This window comes from Macaca thibetana, chromosome 13 (genome assembly GCF_024542745.1).
Source record: "Macaca thibetana thibetana isolate TM-01 chromosome 13, ASM2454274v1, whole genome shotgun sequence".
Classification (NCBI taxonomy): Eukaryota; Metazoa; Chordata; class Mammalia; order Primates; family Cercopithecidae; genus Macaca; species Macaca thibetana.
The window spans coordinates 102,036,453-102,051,446 of NC_065590.1; the positions used below are offsets into that span (position 1 = coordinate 102,036,453).

The 14,994-nt window shown below is 37.9% G+C and overlaps 1 long non-coding RNA gene across 4 annotated transcripts in view; it reads left to right on the forward strand.

The window, feature by feature from the left end:
• LOC126933481 (uncharacterized) overlaps window positions 1-14,994 on the forward strand; it is a 46,689-nt gene that overhangs the window by 6,829 nt on the left and 24,866 nt on the right. For 3 of the 4 annotated variants that reach the window (XR_007718630.1, XR_007718631.1, XR_007718633.1), the window contains exons 2-4: window positions 2,159-2,293; window positions 3,348-3,575; window positions 6,952-7,068. This is a non-coding gene — a long non-coding RNA (uncharacterized LOC126933481). Of the gene's footprint in view, window positions 1-2,158; window positions 2,294-3,347; window positions 3,576-6,951; window positions 7,069-9,664; window positions 10,239-14,994 lie in introns of those variants that run through there. The other variant, XR_007718632.1, reaches the window with a different exon arrangement.

A 14,994-nucleotide genomic window follows, 5' to 3' on the forward strand; every position in this document is an offset into this window, starting at 1 on the left:
CACTCTCCTTTCATTCCACTGTTCACTGGTAGCTTTACCACATTATAGTTTTGTATTAGTGATACTAATAATTGTCATTTACTGAGTGTCTTTGTGACTGGCATGAATGGTTATATTATTACAGATTGGCTATTCCAAACAATATTTTTGTATGAACTTCCAAACCTCCAAGCCTCCAATCACTCCTCTACTGCCTGTTGACCAAGGTCTGGTGACTTCCCCTGGAGAAGACCCTGCCAAAAGACCAACCCATTGTCCTCTTCATGAAGGGGCTAGACTAGGCCTCCTCGGTTTGGCTGTTTGTCCTCCTTGTCTCCCCTGGCTTCTTGCTAACTACCCCCCACCGAATCCTGAATATGACATAGTAAGTGTTTTACCACTGCCTTAACTCAGACGCCTGGGGTCAGAAATGGACCCTGGATCTGCATGGAGATGCTCTCAGATTCCATACTCTGACGTAGCTTTTGGTTCAGTTCCACGCCTGGGTTCTCCACTCTTTATAGTGTGTGTTACTCTAGGGTCTACACAGTGCTTTCATTATTACTTTATTCTTCAAAACAAGGCTGTAAAGGTGAGTAGAGGGTACTGGCGCCTCCTGTTGGTGGACAGGAAGATAAAGGGGGGCTGTGCAGGATGTCCAATTCAAGCATAGAAAGTGCTCAAGTTGAATTCACGTGTTTCTTTTCCTGTCCCACCATGCTGCCTCCAGTTCTGGAGACTGCTTGTTTTGCAGAGACTTGATTGGTTCTCAGTAAACAATCTTAAGTCCTGGAAATTCTGTCTCCAATATAGTCTCCAACCTTCTGAAATTACTGTGGCAGGTCTGGACCTGATGCCTTCCACTTATGTGGATTTTTTTTTTCAGACACTGGCAATATTGCAAGTATAGTTATCATTCAATCTCAACAATGTGCCTTCCAAATATAAAAATCTAAATAAAAACTGTCTCAAGAGATTTGAAAATACGATAATCATTTTGGTGATTGATATGATTGTTCACAGCTGAAACTCATCAGTTCTCTAATGTCTATTTCAAATAAATGTATATAATTTGGGGCAAGTCAGCTAAATTTGCTTAGCATCAGGAACTTCGAAATTGGTACAATAAAAATAGCTAATACTTATACTAGAGACTCTTCATGTAGCATCTTTTTTGATCCTCACAACTTTGTGAGGCAAGTACTATTATTACTTTCATTTAATGATGGGAAAACAGAGACTCAGAGAGCTTAAAAGTGTCAGGGCCACAAAAGTAGTATGTGCTGAATTCAGAAATTGGATCCATGAGCAATGCTCCTAAATACTGTGTTGAATTTTACTGTAATAAAACGGCCCCTGCCATCAAGTACAGTTCTACTTATTAAAATGAGATGTCGTTTGTTAAAATTCAGCCTATGTAATTGCTCATTATGGTGAATATGAGTTTGTATATACAGTGAGTCCTTCCTTATGTCATCAATAAGTTCTTGGAAACTGGGATTTTAAGCAAAATGATGTATAAGGAAGTCAGTATTACTGTAGGCTAATTGATATGAACATGACTTAAATTCCTGTGGCATGCTTCTGGTCACAAAAACATCACCAAACTTCAAAAATAAAGACCCTAAAACACTTCTAATATTGAACGTTGGAATAAATGTGAGCTATGTGTACATTTAAGAAAGGCTAATAAAAACAAATAAGATATTTATCTGGTGATTCCAGTTCAGGGGTGCAGGTGACTACAGCCTGTCTGGGCAGCTCAGGGTCAAAGACCGGAACCAACCCTGGACAGGACGCCATCCCATCGCAGGATGCCCTCATACACACACTCAGTTCGTGCAGAAGGAGGCCACTGTGACACACCAGTGAACCTAACGTGCCCTACTTTGGGATGTGGGAGGAAACTGAGTACCTGGAGAAAACCTACACAGAGAGTTGCACTGGCCAGGGGCAATGTTTATTCTCATAAACTTTATTACAAAACAACATTGAACAGAATGACATTATTTGAGGACCTGCCATACCTCTGCCTGGAAAAACAGGGCTGAATTAACTTAAGTGAAGTGTTTTCCTTAATTAATGTTTCTATGTGACAATATTAGTTTAGACACACTCTCTGCTAAGAAAGACATTTGGAACTCAAACTTTAAAGACTAAAACATTCTTCTCTCAAAAGCAATTACTCGTGACTGAAAAATGCAGGAGAAAATTGCATGGAAACAGCCTACCATCACAATGAAGCACCTTTCCAACGCTTATCGTCGTAAATGCTACTCTTGGAATAAGTCGTTTCTTTTGATAAGACTTTGAAGTAAGTATTATTAGTTTCCCATGCTATAGGTGAAGAGATAGAGGTGCAGAGAATGTAAGCCACTTGTCCAAAACTAGTAAGTGGCAGAGCTGGGATGGTAACCCAAGCAGTCCAGCTCCAAGCCTGTGTTTTACCTTCTTCTTGCACTGCTCCTCTCCCAGGGATTGGGAACCATGTAAAGCCAGAACCAGTTTGTAGACATAGCCTTCATGTGGGTGAAGCTCAAGTCAGAGGAATGAGTTCATCCAGTCCCTGTGTGGCGAGCACTCCTTGCTACTGTGATGCTCTCTGTTCACTGGCCACACCCTGTACAGGAGCACTTGGCTCCCACCTGGGATTTCTCATGGCATTTTCACCTTTGTCTTGCTTGCTCTTTATTCCTGCATCTAAGTGACACCTGACTTTTTTTTTTTTTTTTTTAATTCCCCATTCCTGCACTGTGCTCACCCCTGGGTCAGATTCCTTGTGTTATTTTCACCTGGCCCTTGGGCTCTGGATTTCCAGAGAACACCCCTCTGACTGTGACCTGTGCTTAGCACTTAACACAGGTGGGCATCGTCACCAGATTCAAATTATGTGAAATGCAATCGTGTGTGATGGGTAGGAAATCGCCACTATGGATTAATACCATCTATGGCGTTGCCTTTTTTAGAATTCCGTCAAGGTTCCAGCTATGAATACAAGACCTCTCACACCAGCTACGGGCAAGGACTTTTCAAGTCCAATGTACAAAAGAATAGATAAGAAAAACAACAGAGGACTTACAGAAAAATTCCATTTTACTTGAAATAAAGGTTTGTCTAAAGCCTAGTACGTTTTGGTTCACCTAAATCTTTCTGGTTTGGAAAAAAAGGACCAGGGATTAATTTTTCAACCCATGTCTGTAACTCCTATAAAATCAGATTTATTTTACTTTCCATTTGGGAAAGATATTCTTTTTAATGGCCATGTCTACTTAAGAAGCCTTCAGCTGAGGTTTAAATTAGATTGAAATACGACCTGGATTGTGAATGTATCACTCTGTCTTTAATACCATAATCCTTTCATTTCCTAGCGTGGTTCAATAAATGAGAGAGAATTCATGCAAAAATGTACGTCGTTGAAAAGGTTGACTTGGAATTATGCTCATGATTGGTGGAGAGATTCATATCCATGATGTCATACTCATTTGACCCTGTTGCCATTCCTCGACTGGAGGAACTAGAGCAGGAGAACATGCTTGCACCTCACTGATGCAGGACCTGCTTCCTTCAGCCCATGATGCATGGAGCAGCCTTTCAGAGTATGTAGAAAAATAAGATTTCTTTTCTTTGAAATTGCACATGAAGGACTCAAAATCAAATATATCATTAATGTTGCTTCGGAAGTTTTAATAGAAGGGGGTTTGTAGCTAACTGGAGAGACATGATTTTGCATGTTAACATGCTGTAAGCCACTTGCTAATATAGCATAATGCATGCAAGAAAGAACACCATAGTTAAACTTTTAGAAAATATGTAACTCCATTATCTAAAATGCATGCAGGTGCTATAAAACTATAGTAGAAAGCTCATCCACCCTATCCAGTTTAAAGAAATGTTTGTTTTTCCTGCTATATCATATTGGTTAATATGTTGTTATTGATTACGTTTTATGTGACTTGAATTAAATTTGGCAAGTTGCAGCTTATTTGGTATAAAACTTATCAAAATATATCTTTTTATACAAATATATTTATATGGTTATAAAATAATATATGTATTTATCATAGAGAGACTAAAGCACAATTATATAAAATTACACAAAAGTATATAAAATATAAAAACACACAAGTATATAAAATAGGTTTATATTTATACATATATATACACAAATTAATACACAATCATTTATAAGAAAGTGGCCATGGTAAAGAGTAAAATAAAATTTGACTTAGCAGTGTAAGACTCGGACTTAAATTCCAGATCTCTCTGTTAATGGGTTTACCTCCCTCAGCTCAGAATGCTCAATTTGTTTATCTAGCAAAAATAAAAATAAAAAAATCATTTCTATGTTTCTATTTCATAAACAGAGTGTGAAAGAGCTTGCAGCAAACTCTAAATTGAATATGTGCATCATGACATCTATGTATATTATATACAGATTACCCATATCTATATTATGTGTTTACAAACTATGAAATAAACCAAACCTCTCGCTCCCCATACCACCGCTCCCTGTTCTCATTTTGAACCTAAACTCCTCCCCCGACATCATCATCAGCCTATCAGCTTCTCTCTCGTAATTGAAAAGCAGCATACCAGGCCTGGCATGGTGGCTCACGTCTGTAATCCCCGCACCTTCGGAGACCGAGGCAGGCGGATCACTTGAGGTCAGGAGTTTGTGACGAGCCTGGCCAGCACGGCAAAACCCTGTCTCTAATAAAAATACAAAAATTAGCGTGGTGGCGGCCGCTTGTAATCCCAGCTGCTCGAGAGGCTCAGACTGGAGAATCACTTGAACACGGGAGGTGGAGACTGCAGTGAGCAGAGATCGGGCCATTGCACTCCTGCGTGGGAGACAGAGTGAGACTCAGTCTCAAAAACAAACAAACAAACAAACAAAAAAGAAAGAAAGGAAAGAAAGAAAGAAGAAAGAAAGAAAAGAAAGAAGGAAAAAAAAAAGAAAGAAAACCAATACACCTACTGGAAAATTTCTAAGACAGGACAAAATTGAGCCTTAAATAAAAGATATCACTCAGTGAGTTGATGTCACTCAGTTTTGTGTTTTAGCTGACATTTATTACTACTTGGTGTCACGTGCTGGTTTAAGCACGTTTAAACTAAATTCTGGAATAGCCATATGACATAACTACTGTTGGCATTTTACAGAGGAGAAAAATAACTCATGGGAAGTTATATATACCTGCTGAAGAGCTTTTATTTTGTTTTATTTTTTTCTGTTTTATGATGTTGTGGCTGTTTTATTTTGTTATGAAATTTAGTTTATGTCAGGATGTTCAGACAAGTGGATTACATGCAGCTCCATGAAATGCTCATTGTTCAATGTGCTCAAACAAGCGAGAAGCCTCCCAGGGTGCCAACTGGGAAATGTTTATAACCAAACATGTTTTTAAAACATGCACACAATGGAAAAGGCACAGAGAAATCAACATGCTTTTGTACATTTTTCCAAAATAACAAGAAAATATTGAAATCTTGAGAAAATTATTTTTAATGACTTCTCTATTGGAAATTTTTGATATTTACGAAATGTTATCATTTCCCAGAATAAACTATTGTTTCTACAAAGCGCTTTTCAATTCTTCCTCCAGAAAAATCCTATGAACAATTGCTTAAGGAGAAATGTAATTCAGAATGGAAGAAGAAAGGGGTAACACTAATTTACCAAGTTGCCAGCAATTTTTGGTATTCATAGTTATTCAATAATAAACTGTTCTTATCCCAGTCTTTAGAGAAATTAAGTTATTTGACTAAATACAGATTTTAAGGGGTAAAATTAATATTTGAATTTTTAGTAGATTTTTGTAACTCTAAGTGCTATGATTTTTCATTGATTAAAAGAATAATAAACTCAGTGTTTTAAAATTGTGAATTATTATTCAATTTGTGATAACATTTTTCAATTAATTTTCAGGCACACAAGATAAACTTATCATAAGTCTAAATATAAATATTTTTTGATCTATTCCACTGGACCTAATTTGTATCTCAAAAAATCCTAATAATTAAAATGGTTATTGGTATCAATAGCATAATTAGACCTTGAAATATAATTCTTCTGCTAACATTTGTTGAAAGACTAAAAATAACACTTTCCTGTATCTATTATCATGTGCTGGACCCTATGCTAAGCCTTATCTGCTAACCCTCATTGCCACCCAGGGTGAAAACTGCAATCCCCATTTTTATTTTAGAAATCAGGATGAGAAAGGCTAATTAAGATTTTCCCAAGGACTTACTGTAAATTAAGTGGTGATTCCAGACTTTATATTCAGCTTTTACTGACTTTAAAGCATAAAGTGGTTCCATCAAACCATGAATCATGTATGACTGAGTCCACGAGCCCTGTGGAGTTCATTAGCGCTGTCAGAGTGACCCTTAGCACTTTGGGGAAAATGGTCTGATTTTCTATGTCCCACAGAGTGCTTTGGACATCACGTCTGTCTTCTTCATATCTCCTTTTCCGATTACCATCTTAGTCCACCACATTTGTGAGAACCATGCACCACCTGCTACAGGAATCAATGGCCAACTCTTTCGAAAGATGCACAGAGAAACTTTTTTTCTCTCCAATCTTGAGAGTCACTTGTCAGAGAGGCACAGATAAACATAAAAATTTGAGAAAGAAAAGCCACGTCCAGCTGGAGAGGTGGAAAATTCAAATATACCATTTACATTAATAAACATTAAGTGTCTCTGTGTCTAGAACTCTGCTAGGTCTCTTTCTGGAGATGGATAAATGCTATTCACTTGTCAGGAAAAGAAGCTGTTCAGCATGGCTGGCTGAAGAATAGGATACTTAGAGGAGAGAGTGGCTGGAGTTACATGTGCAAGTTGAGTAGAGAGTGTAAGAGTCTGTGTGCTCTATTGAGGATTTTAAACCTTACATCATCAGCAATGAGAGTCAACTAAGTTTTTAGTAGAAATGATGTGTGTTCAATTTTGTATTTTAAACAGCAACTCCAGGAGAAGAAAGGTGTGAGATTGGAAGCTATAAACATAGTTGCTGGCTGTTGATCAGATTAGTTTAAAAGTGAAGAAGACCTGAGCTAATATGAAGATGAAAATTGAGCGGTAAGACAATATTTGTAAATTACTTTCCTGGAAAATTACAATAAACTAAAGGATACATTGGACAGAGGGGGCAGTTAGGAAAGAATCAACAAGGCTGGAGGTTTCGAATTTGAGTGACTGGGCGGATGACGGAGCCGTTAACTGGTTGGAAAAGGAGCTATTTTGGTGGGCCCGTTGAGTTTCCTTTTGGAATTGGGACTTAAAGTTGTTTTTGAATAGCCAAATGAAGGTGCTTTTGGACATAAGTGTCTATGGTTAAGAGAGGTAGAGGCAGGTGACTTGAGAATCTTGGCTATTGTGTAATAGTGAAGTACTTTCAAAAAATTGATGCAGGCAATGTTTCTATCTAGTATACAATGGTTGGTTATCTTTCCAGTAACATTGCATCTTTCTTACCAGATAATGCATTCAGCTAATTTGTTTTTGTTATCCATTAATGAGGATATAACAAGGAAAGAAAATCAAAGAAATGGTATGATACTGGTGGGTGCTGATCCTCAGTAGGATAAGGGGAAAGACAATTTCTGCCAGATACTACTTTGAAACACAATGGATGGTGGCTCTGATGAGAGGAAGTAAGAGAGTGGGGAAATGTAGAATCATAAATGTTTTTTTTAAGTGTAAAATGAAACCAACGTCTTTGAGAAAGATGGAAGTGAGAGGGAGCCCAAGAGAAAGTAGGATTGAGAATAGAGCATAGATACACTTTCCTGGGAGCAGTATTCTTCTGGGTGAAAAATGGCATACATCATCTATAATTTTAAGGCATATTGCCTATTTCAAAAAAATGCTGCTATCAATTATTATATAAGATTAAGTGAAGTTAAAATGTTACTTTAATTTCTTTATTAAATATCATGTGTCTAAATAGATAAAAAAAGAGGGGGCTGAAAGGTGCGTCACATGATGCACCAAACTTTTCAGGGTGGCTGTGGCCTTTGGTGTAATTTATTTTACCCTGAGTGGCTTGGACAGACCTACAGTTAAACACTGTCCCCCAGCATATCAGCCATGTGAGCTTGTATACACACATGCACACACACCCCACACACACAGACACTAGACACACACGTACATACACACACACACTTTTCCTTAACCTCAGTTTATTTAATCTTATAAAGTGCATTAATATCACCTAAGAATATAGCAGGGATTAAAATAAACCAGGTATGTAAAGAACATTAATCTGACAATCCTTTATGTTACATTTCCTGCTTTCAGTTTGAGAAGAAATTTAAATTACATCATCTGTTGCTTTCCACTTATTATAGGCAATTCTAAAATGCCACATCCACCTAAAAAACTTTGCTTTGTCGTTGACTTTATCCCTTGGTTTTTCCCACTGCATGTCTAATGGAAAGACTGTTCATTTTCCCCAGTATATCTCATAAGTTGCAGATGAACAACTGTCTTCTTCTGGTCAGAGTTCTCTCAGGAAGATGTTTATATCCATAAAGAAATCTGACTTCCCATCAGCAACTTCCTGGCTTTATCAGTTTCAAATATCTCTGCATACCTACAGCATTGAATCACAGGAAGTATCTTCCTCCAAAACTTTCATGGGTAAAAGGATCTCTTTAATTATTTTTTCTTCTCTCTCTCGCTCTTTTTTTTTTGTCCCCTGTTGTCTAAGGAAGAAAGGGTTTCTCTGTGTAGCCTTTTTCTATGCACAGGATGTATGTTAGGCTAATGTTAAATTGAGGCACAATAAAATTTTAATGAGTTTATTTAAACACACAAAAATTCATGAATCAGGCAGCTCCAAACCAGAAGTGTCTCAAGAGCTCCACCGAGGGGGAGGCATTTATAGGATGTACGTGGAAATAAAGCAAGGAAGATGTTTGATTGGTTACAGGTATACAGTGACCTTAATTCGTATATCCCGTTGGGAAAAGTCCCTAGTTCCATAATTATAGGTTTGTTGGCTACTTCTGATTGGTTGAGCTTGAGTTCTGTTTTTTTCTTTTAATGTAGGTATTTATAAGAAATAAGTTAAGTTTTGCTTATGTTTATAAATCAAGCAAGGTTGAAATTATTTATGACACCACACTGGTTTTGTCTGTTCAGGGATTCTTCAGGCCTGGTCTTCATTTGATTATACTTTGACCCTAATAAGCAAAAGCCTTTTCTTTTTTTTTTTTCTTTTTCTTTTCTTTTCTTTTTTTTTTTTTTTAAGACAAGTATATTTGACTTATTGATTTTGGAACTATGCATGCTATTGAATTAGAGGCCAGCAGTGAATGCCAGTCTAAACTGTTGAGTTAAGGAAGTGGTTGGCACATGGTCCCAGCTGAGGTGTGATAAAGTTTGGTATCCAGAGACCCTTTCTTCCCAGGAGACACTGTAGAGAGTTGGTTCAGGACCCAGGCATGGTCCGGGTCTGGCCTTAGTGAGAAGCAACATTTGAGTGAGTAGCTAAGAATGGGCTCTGCAGAGACAGAAGTCAGATAGGAGAACAGGTAGAGGCCCTTCGAGTATCCAGGAGGGGTCAACCTGGCAAGAAAAAACAGGGAAGGCGGCAGCCATCCTAGGGAGGCCACGCCCACTCAGTAAAGTCAAACTACATGAAAATATGATCTTTATTTTCTTACAGTGGTGTCTTCATGCATTCTGCCCAAACAAGAAGCCTTCCTAAATTAAAGAAAGAAAGAACACTGCTTGCGGTTGATTGTGGTAGTCCTAGGCCTCCTGGGTCTCAGTTGAAGGGCTACATCCACAGTGAGAAGTCTAGGTGCACCATCTCACAAGTGTACTTACCTCCATTATAATAGTTATTTTAAGGACATCTTTGTCCAAATCCTTAACTCTTTTCCACCAAGCCACAAATTCTCTCAAAGCATAGTAATCAGGTTTACATTAATCAAATTTGCATCCTTGGCATGTAACTGGCCATAGAAGTGTTTGGAAACTGTATTTATATTACATTATAATAACACAGCTCTGTTCAGTATATACAGTGCCTTTCACTGATTCATAAGGTGTGAGAATATTTAAATGTAATCTCTGATTGGTTTGTGTTTGTTCTTCATTTCATTCCTATTTCATGTCTGTGTATCTCATTGCTGTTTTCAAGCCCAAAGTGCATCAAGTACTTATATTTACATACAGAGTTTCATTTTTGTACAATCAATACAAATTATATGGATGAAAGCAATGCATACTTAATTGGTACATATTTTTATAGAATAATCTATAGCCTAAATAATGATCGTTTTTAAAAGAGGAAAGTGGGATTTTTTTGTTCTTGTCTTTTTCTTCCTCGTTTCCTTATGAAGTAGTCTCTGCAAGTTGAATTGCAAAGTCAATATCATTTTTTAAATATCTGAAATAAAATATATAAAAGCTTTCATTAATTTCCATGTTAGGCAAATTGAGATTGGAAAATCGCACTTTGACTAATTAATGTGAACTATAAAATGTGTAGACAAAAGTTAAATATTATGGGAACAAACCCATCCTCCTTAGTATTTACATGAACCTTTTATATACAATGAGGTAGTATAAATAAAAGCATAAAGGACATAGTCTACTGCATGAGGTGCTTGATGTAATTTAATTTATATTCTTTCATTTTTAAAACTTCAAGTAATTATCAAATATGTGCATAATAGAAATTGTCTTGGAATTTGCTTTACTTAACAGATTAAAAGAGAAATCAATAGAGAAAGCCATTTGCCATATTTAATGGCTTGTTTTGCTTTTATTTTTTAAACTCCACTATTCAAGAGGCATCTAAGTGCGCAACTTACAATCAGGCTATAATATGAATTACGTGTTGGCAATTTTTGCATTAGGGCAAATGTGCACCATTTACATCTCTGCAGTTTTCTATTCCATTTTCAAAGGAAATAATTTTATATTGTAATTTACTGTTTTTAACTTGCATCACCATTTTTAGGAAAATGTAGAGGGGAGCAGCTCAGGTCAGATGAACTCCATGGTTCCTCCTAACTCTATACCACTATCATTTATTTTCTAAGGGCATCTGAAATAAGGGCAGAACATTTAAAAGCAATCTCTGGGAATATTCTAAGAGATATATAGATGATTGCATCCAAAGATCTCTTTTAAGCATAACCTCTAGTGTATTTTTGAAAAGAATATAAGAGAATACGATCAAAATGCAGAAAACGTTTGGCTTTTACGTTTATCATTCTCTGGACACAAATCTCTCCTGATCTGTGTGTCAACAACAAAAACACAAACAACAAAAACCACATTAATTGCAGGACACACACCGCTCCTGTGTTTTCTACCTAATTCTCCTTCACAGGCCATGTGTAATCCTTATTAAAATCTACAAAGCACATTTTTTTGTGAAGTATTTTCTTTCGTGCTATAGCATTTTTTACAGCTGTGAATTGATGGTGTATGGGGGGGAGCTGGCTGACTTAGAAGATAAGCAAGACTCCAGGGCTAATTAGCTCACCCAGCTGGTCATCCTGTACTAGATAAGAACACCAAGGCGGGAACTCAGGCTGCCAGTTGATATTCATGGTGTTCATGTGGCTAACCAGATAAACTCTGTCCCTTTCTGGCTTTCCTTGAGTCCTCAGCCTTTGGGCAACTGTATAAAGCTATAGGCTTACATTTCTCATACCTAAAGATACATAAGCATCAGCTGGCAGGAAAAGGTCTGTTTTAGGCCAACTAAAATGCATAGGAAAGGGGGTTGGGTGCTACTTCTGTGTCAGTAGATGGAGGTTGGATTTCTACTCTACGATCTAACAAATTAAATTCAACGTATGGTAACTGATCATCTATTAGATGCTTTCAGGCATTGGAAAGTTTTTAAAAAACACCTCCTGTTCCTAAAGAATTCACAGAATTCTGAAGAGGTCAGATGGGGACACACTAAAATCATTATCATACAGATTCTGCATTCATTAAATCACAAGGTGCAAAGCCCGATTTGGCTATCAGGAGAAGGAAGATGGAAGAACAGCCAGAGCTGACTCTGCAAGATGAGTAGGAAGTACCTGCTAGATTCTGAGGAAGAGGATTTCTAGCCAGGAAGACAGTTAGTGCACAGCTGTGATGGTAGAAACATAACATTCTTGAAAAGTCTGAGAGTGAGTAGTGAGCCCAAAAGTGCCGAGGTGAGGGTGTAGCAGTAGCAGCCTTGCAAGGTCAGAACAGACAGGGTATCTTGTCAATGACTGTCAGAAGCTTGAAAAGTTTACCCAAGTGCCACACACTTATGAGGGCTTTCAGTATCCCCCATCTTCATAGGACCATTTTGTGTTATTCGTAGAATTACATACAGTTCTGTGTACATGTACATGTCAGTCAGCTCGCAGGAGATCTTGGTAATTGGAAGTCAAACATTGGCTAACAAAAGTATGACTCAAATTTCCCATTTTCTCTACCGTTTTTAACCTGCTTACTTTGCCCCCAAGGGTGCTACACCCCATTTGCCTGTTACTAAATGACCGTCTTTGAATGAGACAGAGCAAGTGTGACAAAATCATCACTTCCTTCAAGTATAAACACTGTGTAATCAGTAAAACTGACCATTTAGAGGCGTTTTGTATAAAGTGCATTCCAAAATCAGAAGAAACAACTGAAATAAGTGTTTGATATTTAATGAACCACTTCAAGATTTATTATTCCTGTCTTGGAAGATGAGTATTTTAATGGTTGAGATTTTTCTTTTTCTTTCTTTCTTTCTTTTTTTTTTAGCTAGAGAAAAGATAAGAGAAAAAAGAAATGAAAGACTTAGTCTTAATTCAAAGATAATGAACAACAAAGCCATATTTTCAAAGAGAATATTAATGCTCATGAAGACACTCATGCAACATAATCCTGTACCCAAAATACCATTTTGCAGCGCATACAAAGCAGGTGAAAGTTCAGAGTGTAGGTCATTTTTAAATAATTCGTCATCTCAGTAACCTACCCATTTTCATTCTGCTTAGAGAAAACAAGAGTCTAGTAATTTTATTTGTATTATTCAGAAAACGGCATTGACGCTGGAGAGAGGTGAGTTGATACCACAGTGCCTGGCACATGAAGATCCTTAGTAAGAGCACATTATGGGAGCAAGATGGCAGAGGAGGAGGTGGGCCTTGGGGTTAGGCAGACAGGAGTTCAAGTCGTGATTCACCCCTCACTTTCTGCGTTTACATTTTAGTCCACTCAGGCTGTTCTAACAAAATACCATAGATGGTTTCAACAACAGTAACTTATTTCTCAAATGTCATGCAAACTGGGGAGTCCAGGACGATCAGGACTTAGAGCCTGGGGTGGTTCCGCTCCCTGTCCTTCATCAACAGTCGTCTCCCAGGGCAGAGAAGAGAGAGCGAGGTCTCTTGTTTCTCTTCTTATAATGACCCCCATCCCTCTCATGGATGCTCCATCCTCATGACCTAATGATCTGCCAAAGTGCATGGCTCCTGACATCATTCCATTGGGGTTAAGATTTCAGTGTATAAATTATGGAGGAACACTCCTTCCACAGCATATAGAGAAGATTTTCAACCGTGCTAAAGCTTACTGTTTCCATTTTCAATGTAAATTTCACTCTACTGTGTACTTAATATTAACTCATAACTGGATCTCATGAATGGGTAAATGGAGAAATGTTAATCAGCTGCTTAAAACTTTTTCATTTAATAGTATCAATTTGTGAGTTCATTGAGTATTTGGCACAGCATATTTAGTGAACAAAAAACCTTAGAAATAAACACTTCACAATGATGTGTGTGTGTATTCATGCGTATCTGCATCTGTGTGTACATTGTGTGTGTTTGTGGTACCTCTGTGCATCTGCAATTGTGTATTTGTGTATTTGTATGTATGGGTACCTGTCTGCATCTGCAATCTGTGTGTTTGGGCATGTGTATATGTGGGTACCTGTGTGCATCTGCATCTGTGTGTTTGGGCATGTGTATGTGTGGGTACCTGTGTGCATCTGCATCTGTGTGTTTGTGTATCTGAGTGTGTACCTGTGTGCATCTGTATCGGTGTATTTGTGTATATGTGTGATACTCATGTGCTTCTGAAATTGTGTGTTTGTGTATGTGTGTGTAACTGTGTGCATCTGCATCTGTGTATTTGCATTGTGTATGTGTGTGTACCCAAGTACATCTGCAGTTGTGTGTACCTGTGTATGTGTATGTGCTTGTGTGCTTGTGTGGATCTGCATCTGTGTATTTATGCATACATGTGTGTACCCATGTATGTATCTGTACTTGTGTGTATTCGTATGTTTGTAGGTGTGTCTCCATGTGCCTCTGCATCTGTGTATGTGCCTGTGCATGTGTATGTGTACCCGTGTGTGCATCTACATCTGTGTGTGCATCTGTGTGTGTGGATGTGTGTACCCATCAGTATCTGCATCTCTGTGTGCATCTGCATGTATATTTGTGTGTGTGTGTGTGTGTGTGCGCCCATGTATGCATCTGCTGTGTGTGCGTCTCTGTGTGTGTTCCTTTGAGTAACAGATTGCTCTCCTTGTTTTCAATGTAAAGGTCCTGATAAGAAATAATGAGCATAGGTAAACTGCTCACAGAGCATAAGGGTTATGGAAAATAACTATGAGCTTATGGCACCTAGGTACAACATAGAGGATAACTGAGGCCAGTCTTCTCAAGCTTGGAGCTTAGGTACATAGATCCTAGAAACTTCTCCCCCACTGAATTTGGGCATCACATCCTTTGCAGAGGCCGTGAGGAGCATAGCTGTCCCATATGTGCCATAGCAGGCAGAATTAGATTTGTGTACGTATTTTTATTAGGAATGGTTAGTGAAATTACAAGACTTTAGTTCTAGACATTAATTAAAAGTCAATGTAGGTCAACATTTTCTTACCATCAATTTATAGGCAAGCAAGGTCTTCCCCTTTTGCTTTGTAACAAACAGCTTTCTTCAAGTAATAGCCATGGTCTCACTTTCCCTTTTTTGTCTCCCATCTTGCTGGAG